At 47.1% G+C, this 9,663-nt stretch overlaps 1 long non-coding RNA gene across 2 annotated transcripts; it reads right to left on the reverse strand.

Moving 5' to 3' along the window:
- Positions 1-499: 499 nt before the first annotated feature.
- LOC136300240 (uncharacterized) lies at positions 500-8,909 on the reverse strand. 2 transcript variants are annotated; one of them, XR_010723648.1, is made up of 5 exons: positions 8,823-8,909; positions 8,495-8,563; positions 8,212-8,378; positions 4,434-4,551; positions 500-1,542 (listed from the first exon to the last, which is right to left on the reverse strand). It is a non-coding gene; the product is annotated as an uncharacterized lncRNA (long non-coding RNA). The 2 variants fall into 2 exon arrangements; XR_010723647.1 differs by lacking the exons at positions 8,212-8,378; positions 8,495-8,563; positions 8,823-8,909 and adding an exon at positions 5,973-6,243.
- Positions 8,910-9,663: the final 754 nt, after the last annotated feature.

The raw sequence follows: 9,663 nt of genomic DNA on the forward strand, positions 1-9,663 counted from the left end.
GACTGCTTACTTGTAGTTCACTTTTCTCCTTTTCACTGAGGTTTGTACATTTCTTTTAGAGCATGACTTGAATTTCTTCACTGTGGCCATGTGGGAAGGTGTCCCTGCCCATGGGATGGGGTTGGAATAAGATGATTTTTAAGGTCCCTTCCCGCCCAAACCATCCTGTGACTGATCCATGGCAAGGTGTCACTGCTGCCTGTCACCTCTGGCACCCAGCAGAACCTTGGTGACATGTCCCAAATGCTGGAACACCCCCACCAAACTCTTCACCAGGACCTTGGGAAAACTCCCCCTGCCCCTTGCAGCCCGTGGTGCTTTTCCACTGCAGACCTGCCTGCTCTGCTCCACTGCCCAGCCTAATTCCCTCATTCCTCTGCTCCAGCTCCCTTTATATAGTGGCTTTCTTCTTCCAGCACCAAGATCATTCCTCTGTGCTGGATGGTTAATTAACTCTCCTCCCAGGTTTTCCAGGCTCCTGTGGTGTGAGAGGGCTCAGCCCTGCAGCTCTGGCTAAGCAGTCACGTCCCCCAGCTCCCTGAGGTGGAGGTCTGGGCTCCATTTCCCTTGGAAGATTTCAAAACAAAAACAGTTCTTTCTGAACTGTACTTCTCTCCCACTGTGGAAAACTGCTGGCACAGATTTTATACTTCCAGGGACGACAACCAATTTTTTTTATTAGAATAAATTCTAATTCAGAACAAGTTTTGCTCAGCGCCAGCTTGGTAAAAGGCACTTTTTGGGACAGGGCTAAGAATCACTCACATCCCTCCCTCCATCCTGGTTTTCCTGTGACACAACAGCACAGGCAAGTGTGCAGTTCTGTGATGAGCCAAGCTGGGAAATTGCTCCAGCTGAAAGAAGATCATTTCCTTATCTTATAAATGCCAATTTTAATTTAGTTCATTTGGACAATTAGGATACAGTCTGAATTTTTGAACAGTTCTGTTTCTCACAGGTGCATCCGATGGATTCACGCTGCAGGAACTTCTGAGAGAGTTTTTAATGAATGCAACCTGTAAGCCACTGAAAAGTGACTGGAAAAAAGGCAATTCCCTGCTCTCCAATGGTAGGATTCTGATTTTTGTCAGCAGTCTTCTTAAACTTTTCAGCCAGTCGCTGCTGCTGATGTTCTGCAAGCATTGTAGCCCAAGAAGGGCTGGAAATCAGCAGCGGGACCTTCACAGAACCTGAGACCTCCCATGTTCTGCTGCAGGAAATAACTCGTCATTTTTCCAAAAAGATGCACATAAAACATCCATTTGTCAGCCAAAAACGCTTTCCAAGGGGACCTGTAAGTATTTAGCTGGTTTTCTACAGGAAAAGGAGCTGCTTTTCTGCAGGAATCAGCCCTGAATCCTGGCAGAGGAGACGCTTCCTGAAGGATCAGGGACAGCCGAGCATCCTCACACTCATCACAGGCTTCCTCTGCTCCCTGAGCTCAGGGACACCACTTACAGCAGATACATCACAGGAGCGCCGCCAGCGATCTGAAACTCATCCACATGCAAATCGAACTCCCCATCCTCCGGAGTCGCTGCCCTTCCGTGCGGAGATGGAGAAACGGGAATTAATACCCCGGGCCAAGGCACACACAGGGGTGCACAGCCCCTCGTCAGGGAAATACAGCCCCGGGGAAATGCAGATCCGCTCACTGCGGCGTGTCCCTGCTTTTGCTCGGGATGGGCAGTGTCCAAATAATTTCTGATTCATTCCCGGACCCAAATAGGCGGGATAGCGTTGGGGGGGGGATCAGGTTCTGCTGTACAGCGATTTTCTGTGGGTTTGAAACACAACCGCTCTTTTCACCGCACTGCAGCCAGCTCTGTGTGGTTAGCTGCGTTTCTCCCTATGGGTCAGGCATTGTATAAAGCGCATTAAAGCTTTAATTCCTGATTTTGCCCGTTTTCCATGATTTTACCCGACGGCCCGGGCCCTCCTGTGCCCTCTGCTGTTCGAGACGGGGAATTGCACGCCCCATCCCCGCTCCTGCTCCTGTCCCTGCTCCTGTCACTGCTCCTGTCCCGGCTCCTGTTCTTGTCCCTGCTCCTGTCACTGCCCCTGTCATCGCTCCTGTCCCTGTTCCTGCTCCTGTCCCCGCTCCTGCTGCTGTAACTGATCCTGTCTCTGCTCCTGGCTCTGATCCTGTCCCCGCTCCTGATCCTGTCCCTGATCCTGTCCCCACCCCTGCCCCCACTCCTGCTCCTGCCACTGATCCTGTCCCCACTCCTGCCACTGATCCTTGTTCCCGCTCCTGTCCCCACTCCTGCCCCCGATCCTGTTCCTGTCACTGTTCCTGTCTCCTGACGCTGTCTCCTGCTCCTGTCCCTGCTTCTGCACCTGTTCTTCTTACTCCTGCCCCTGCTCCCACTCCTGTCTCCTGCTCCTGTCTCTGGCCCTGCCCTTTCCATTCCCTGCTATCCCATCTTTCCGTGCCTGTGCCTCTCCAGAGAAATATTCGAGGGGCTATTCCTCCAGGATTTTATAAAATCACTACAATTTTCATCTCACATCAGGCACAGACGAGTCCAGAGGAGGTCACTGAGGGATGGAGCGGCTCTTGAGCAAGAAAAGGCTGAGAGAACTGGGATTGTTCAGCCTGGAAAAGAGAAGGCTTTGGAGTAACCTCATTGTGGCCTTGCAGTGCCTCAAGGAGGGAGAGGGACTTTTTAGAAAAGCCTGGAGTAACAAATGGGAATGGATTTAAAGTAGAAGAGAGAAGGTTTACTGTAGACGTTAGGAGGAAGTCCTTCCCTGGGAGGGTGGGCAGGCCCTGGCACAGGTGCCCAGAGCAGCTGTGGCTGCCCCTGGATCCCTGGAAGTGTCCAAGGCGAGGCTGGACAGGGCTTGGAGCACTCTGAGACAGTGGAAGGTGTCCCTGCCCCTGGTAGGGGTGAAATGAGATGGTCATTTTAAGGTCCCTTCCAACCCAAACCATTCCATGATTCTCTAAGTCCCTGGTTTGACACAAGCAGCACAAGGAGCTTTACCCTAATGCAGACTGTTGGCTAAACATAAGTTATCCATGGGGAACTTTAGCACTACACTGCTGTGGAGACCTCTTGGAATCACAGCTCCAGCTCCAGCAGGGTGAAGAGGAGCCCTTTGGAAAGTCTGTGCCCAACTCAGTGTGACTGACCAATGTACCCAGGCAGAGCCTGGCTGCTCTGTGCCCACACTGGGAACTCCTCAGAGCTGTGAGTTCCTCCTGGCTCTCATCACTCCAGGCCTTTAAATCACAGTTGTGTCTCCTGTAGCACCAACAGCAAATACAGTGAGGGAGCCCTAAGGAAGGAGCAAAGGCAGAGAGGGCAAGACCCACAGATGGGAAATGGAGAAAGGGAAGGACAGGCTGGGAGGGAGTTTCCAATCAATGACAACAAAGAGTTTCAACCCAGCTTGTAACGAAACAAAATCAAAAAGCCACAATTCCTCTCCATTTACAGTTTCACAAATAATGACAAACAGGTAAAATCTAAGATGATTATTCGCTTATGGCATTGGCAGGATTGACATTCAAATATAACAAATCCCAGCACGAGACCAGCCTAAAATTAACCCTTTCAATGTCTGTTTATGGAAACCATAATATATTTTTATATTTCAGGTACTTTTCATATTTAGTTTCTATTAAAAAAAAATTAACTGCTGCTGGCTGGTTAGGAGGCAGTGGATGTGGGGATAAAGGGCTCCTGCACACCTCCAGCAGTTCCTGGAATGATGCAGCTTCAGGCTGCAAATATTGCTCCAACCCCCAGGGTTTTACCAGGCCGCTAAAGGTGCTGGTTACAGCACAGAACACTTCAGGCACCCTTGAGATTCATATCCTGACAAGACAGGAGGTGCTGAGGGGAGGAAGAGCAGATTTGGAGGTGAAGCTCTTCCCTGTCGGGGCTTGGGATGATGTAAAAGCTGGGTGGCTCTACAGATGAGCCCCAACAGGCATCCTGCACCTTTCTGCACGGCCAAATATTTACACATCTTGCTGTTATCAGTCGGTGTGGCAGCTCTGGGCATCGCCCAGCGTGACCCCGGGGGAGGCAGCCCCGAGGCAATGGTATGTTCAGCTCTGCTGGATCTCCATAGAGGGGGCCTGGAATGCGCGGGGAACAATGCCCAGGGCTGCACAGAGCAAAGGATGAAGGGCAGCAGAGTTTGATAACCACATTAAAGCGCTACCAACATCTGTTCGGGCCAAAGACAACACTATCTCCAGGAATTAACCTCCTGAACCACTTAATCATTAACCTCAGCAGAGGGAAAGTTGGACAACAAGAGCCTATTTGTCAGCAGCCCCTCGGAGAGATGCAGCCAGCAATATTTTACTGAGAACAGCGTGAGAAGGGCTTGCCCAGCTTTATAAATTTTAAACACAGAATATATTTGTGTGGGAAACAAGGAGACAATGGGTGTAAATAAACAGATGATCCTACCTTGAAGCCTTCATCCATTCATCCTGTTTAAAGTGGCTTGAACTGTTTTGTCCCGCGTTGTGTGACAGCGTTTCCTCCAAACAAGCAGAGATGCTTCAGTTCTCACTCAGAAATATCTCTGGCCATGGAAAGAATTACAAATGCATAGGATGTGGCAATTTTAAATTTGCACCCGTATCCCAAAGTTCCCGACTGAAAAACAAATCAGGGATTATTGCCTTGCAAGAAGAAGCAGGGCTAGAGAAGTAAAGTGGTTTCTTTAAAATAATTCTTTGTTTATATAGGCTGTCTCCCCTGTGAGGTCACCCATTCAGTCATTCTGCTGTAAGCCACCCAAATCCTTTCCCTCCACATGGTGACACTGGGTAGAGATTTTTTATTTCTTCTGGATTAGATTTTGTTTCCTAAAGGAAGAAAGCATTTGATTCCGTCAAACTTCAGGGCTCCAAATTTGTGGCAGAACTGCACTGTGGTGCGCTGACAGCTCATTTCTCCGGACCTCAGGTAATCATTTACCCAGGGGGTGTAAAACGCTGCCACATAAGAATGATGCTGTTTAACACCCACTTTGCACCAGCCCCGGTGGCCACACAAGGTGTGCATAATCAGGGCCCAGATGTCTGCTTGGATATCGCCACAGTTGGAGGGGGCAGCAAGAAGAAAGAAAAATCAAAGAAAGTTTGGGAAGACGACTGACTGAAAGGCTGCGAACAGAACCGGCTCCAATCCAAGAGGTGTGCAATAAAAAGATTGGGTTATGCCAGAAATGGCCCAAGGTCTCCACCCGAAAACACCCCACTCAATTAAAATATATTCTCCAGACTATTCCCTGCTGTCCACACGTGGGGCTCCTCTTTGTTACTACTTAAACTTCTCTACTTTAAAGATAATTAGCATGTCTCTGGTGGGAGGAAAAGGGGTGATTTCACACCAAGGAGGAAGAAGGAAGATCTCAGCCACTTTTTTCCGGGTTAGTTTTCTGTTGGTCAGCAAGCTGAATGGGCCCAGTACAGAGCCTCACGTGTGTTGAAGCATCACACAACCAGGGACTGAAAGTCTCTCACACAGCAGCAAGACCTTAAATCAGCTGAAACCACAGTGCCTAGCTTGGCTTTTATTCATTTCATTACAAAACAGATTGGTAGCTTGAACAAAAAGGAAAAAATAATGGTTATTTTTTCAATAAATGGTACAATATTTACACCCTTGGTACAAAAACCATCATAGAAACTGAATTATCCATTCAGACGAGGGCTCAGACTGGACTAAGTGTGGATTTTACCTGGTCTGGAGGCACCAGCCCTGCATGTCCTCCCTTACCGGTGCCTGTCAGACATGAGGCAGAGACACTACAGCCCAACACTAATCTACCTGTTATTTTAGCCATGAGTTATGCCCTCAGCTTGCCTGACCTTAATGCTTGCAGTGTTATTAGTGGGGTGCTGACAAAAATTTAAAAAGAATCATAATAATTACCCATTTTTTAAATCACTAAAAGGTAAACAGCATTATCCCTCCCCCAAAGATGGTCACGTTTACCAACATAAGCTCTTCTGGTCAAGACATCCTGAAGAAATGCTCCTCAGACAATTAATTTCTCCAGCAGGATGATCCATCATAGTCTGCACTCCCACAAATTGATTTCTTGAGGTTTATCATGGTAATTTCATCCTGGCTGCTGCCTCTTGCTGCTCTTCAGAGGCTGAGCTGCACCACTGGCTTTTAAACTACTGTTTGTGGAGAAAACTAAATTGGAGCAGCAGACGAGGCCCTCTCCTTTCACTTGGGTCGCCGAGCTCATTAACGTGGATAATTAATTGGAACTTTGTAGCTCTCCCTTTGTACAACAAGGGGCAAGGCACAGGGTGCCCCCTCACCTGAGCTCTCTTGCACAGACACCTGCTGCTCATAATTAAGATCCATTGCCCAAATTTGCATATCCTGATTTCTATCACTCGGTTCCGGAGACAAAGGACAGCATTTACTGCGGGGAAACAGCAGCTGAAATGAAATGCTGCTCCTGGGCAGCTGCTTCTGCTAAAGGGCCCTGATGCCAGCCACCAGAGTGTTTCTATTTAAAAACTACATGTTTGGGTTGGATCTAAAGAAAAGCACGTGGTGGTTTTCCCCCTCGGGGGGATAATAGGCTTTTCCTTAGCTAACAAGTGTCAGAAGATGCCATAAACTTCAGGGCAGGCTTTGTTTTTGGCTCACAGAGCTCAGCAGTGAACCTGAGGAGTCTCCCCTTCCCTGCCCTCCTGCACGGGCTGGTCAAGGGTGTGCACCTGGTTTGGGGAGAGCAGACAGCTCACAAACTGTCTGGGGTTGCAATGCAGGATGTGACCAGGAGTTTGTATTCTATTGCCAGCTGTTAAATCCATGTGGGGCCGTGCTCTTTATCCCTTCCAGGCCCCATCCTCCCTCCAGGGGATCTCTGCTGTCCATGGGCCATCCAGGCTCACTGCAGGGCTGATACAATTCCATCATCCCATGGGGAGAGGCTCCACCCAGGGGGAGGAGCCCAGCATTCCCGCCTGGATCAAACCTGGCATTCAGAACAGCAGCACAGCCTGTGTGCACTGGATTCCCAGAGGGAGCCCGGACCCATCTCAGCCCCACTGGAGCCTTCTCCAGGATCATCTCTGCTCCAACAGAAGCACATCTGTCACTCCAGGAGGACTGGATTAGGCTGACACCAGCACCCTGACCAACAGCATGCCAGACTGTGCTCTTACTCTGTCAGTGGTTTCTTTTTAGTTTGTTTGCTTTTTTTGTACTACTACAATTTTAATTTTAATATTCCTAGTAAAAAACTGATATTCCTATCCCCGTATCTTTGCCTGAAAGCCCCTTAATTGCAAAATTATAATAATTCAGAGGGAAAGGGTTTACATTCTCCATTCCAAGGGAAGCTCTGGCTTTGCCTGGCAGACACCCGTCTTTCCAAACCAAGATACAAACCAACGGGAAGCAACTCATCCTCAGCTCACCTGGGAAGGGGAGGCTGACCCTGGAATCCACAATTCAGAGGTGAACATGGCACAGGAGAAAAGCACTGGGAGTCAGCTGAAAATACAGTCCCAAATGCCAGAAATTCCTCTGCAGGGCAAATGGGACAGGCAGCTCCCTCTGATCCTTCAGAAAGAGGCTTTTCCACCTTCACACCTTTATTGCAGAGGTGACATCAGCTGTGAGCTGTTTTTCAGCTTTTGGGGGGTGCTAAGGGCCAGCATGGATCTCTTGGTAACAGCTCAACATATTTCTCACTGCATTTTTCCTCCAGGTTGCTGTGATGCCCCAGGGCAAGACAGAACTTTTGGTGGAAGCCTTTTAGAGCCTTCACTGGGTTAAAATCAGTCATCCAGATGACTAAAATTATTCTAAGTCTGATTTAGTTACATAGCAAGTGGGGGCTAACCCAAAACAGCTGCTAGGGCAGAACTTCCCTGGTGGTGGAATTTGGGTTTACAACTTACTTCAGCTCATCTCCAAACCCGGAACTCACGTTCAAACATGTTTTCACCTTGTATTCAAGAAAAGGAATAAAAATAGAGCCATGAATAGGAAACACAGTAGAGAGAATCCAGGGTAACCTCAGTACAAATATCAGTTAATAATGCAAACCCACAGGGATCTGCAGGAAGCCTGAGGAGTGGTGGTGCACAACTAGATTACAGACACCATACCTGGACGGGGGTCATGATGCCCCTACTTTGCTCCTTAGCTGAAGCTCAAGAAGAAAAATTGACTTTCATTCTCATTTCTGTGCTTTACTCACATTTTTAGATGAGCTAATCTAGAAAGTGAAGGCCGCTGTCTCCAAACCCTCCGAGTTTTGCCCAGTAAAATGAGATGGAATTCAAGGCAGAGTCTTGACAGTCTGAGGCTGCCTCTGAGATGCTTTCCACGTGTCCCTTTTGGAGGCATCTTTCCTTTCACTTTTTCCTTAATGAGAATAAAACAAAAAAACACCAGCTATATGTAAGATGCATTTTTCTACTTCTGAAACTTCAAAACAGGGCACAGTTCTATTATTGGATCTGGGGTGATAAGGCAGTTACTCCTGAGGGCTGATCCAGCTTGGAAGTTCCTCCTTTCAAGGGTGAGAGCAAATTTGCAGTTTGCGGCATCTGTAGGGCGAAGTTACACAGTGAGTAAAAAGTATCTAACAGTAAAGTTACCTAAACTCGTGACTGCCCCTGAAAATAATAAGGTGATGGGTAATTGCTTAGATTTAAGAGAAAACAGAAAGCAAACTAATTTATGATGGAATTAACTGCTACTAAACTTCGTTTAAAAAAAAAAATTACGAGACTTCAGAACTAGACAAGCGAACGGTACATAATTCCTTATCTGTGACACAACTTCAGAATACATCCCTGGGAGTACCTGTTCAGCAGCCTGTGGCAAATGAAAAAGACAAAGAAAAACATCGCACTGGGAGTCATTAATTGAATTAATTAACCTCGTGACATTGTCATAGGAAGAATTTATCTGGCAACCAGCAGGAGCAGATCTCCAATCATTTCACCATGGCTAACAGATTAGCACTCACAGGAGCCCCTGGCAGCTGGCTGTGAACGTTGCAAATTATCAGAAATTAATTAGCCAAATGCTGTGCACCCATGTGGATATTTTTGGGTTTAAGTAAAGATTATGAAGCCAATAGCTCATCTGATGATTTATTGAGAGGAAACATCTTTGTTTGAACAAATAGGTTGCAGCACGGCTTTCTAATGAGCAAAAGAGGGGGTAAAAAGGGGGGGGGGAAACTTACAGAAAAACCATAGTTACAAACACTTGTAAACAGGAATTAAACAAGCCCCTCTGAAAAAAGGGATATATACAAATTAGCTCAGAAAGGTCTATTATTTTTTTGAGAAGAGAAATAACTCTTTTTGCGTACTTTGCAGAATAATTGTTTCCTCTTTCGATCTATTAAATTAAGCTCGGATTTAAATATTCAGAAGTACTTCTGCAAGACAGCTTTGCTCATCCAGATGTTAATGGCTGCATGACACATGAAAAACAGAATTTTAAGGAAACTGGGAGAGCAATATGAAGCTTAAACTTTTTTTTTTCTTTTTTCTGCAACTTCTTGTCAGAGTAACAGGGAACATAAGCAAAGCATGTTGGAAAGACTCTTTGATACTTCAGTGCTTCTTAGGAGTAGCCAAGGATTTGTCTAAAATAAAGTCCTAATCTCCATGTGATTTAACCAAAAGTAAAC

The sequence above is a fragment of the Chamaea fasciata genome, unplaced genomic scaffold, assembly GCF_029207755.1.
Source record: "Chamaea fasciata isolate MVZ Bird 193981 ecotype frontalis unplaced genomic scaffold, bChaFas1.0.hap1 SCAF_22, whole genome shotgun sequence".
NCBI lineage: Eukaryota > Metazoa > Chordata > Aves > Passeriformes > Sylviidae > Chamaea > Chamaea fasciata.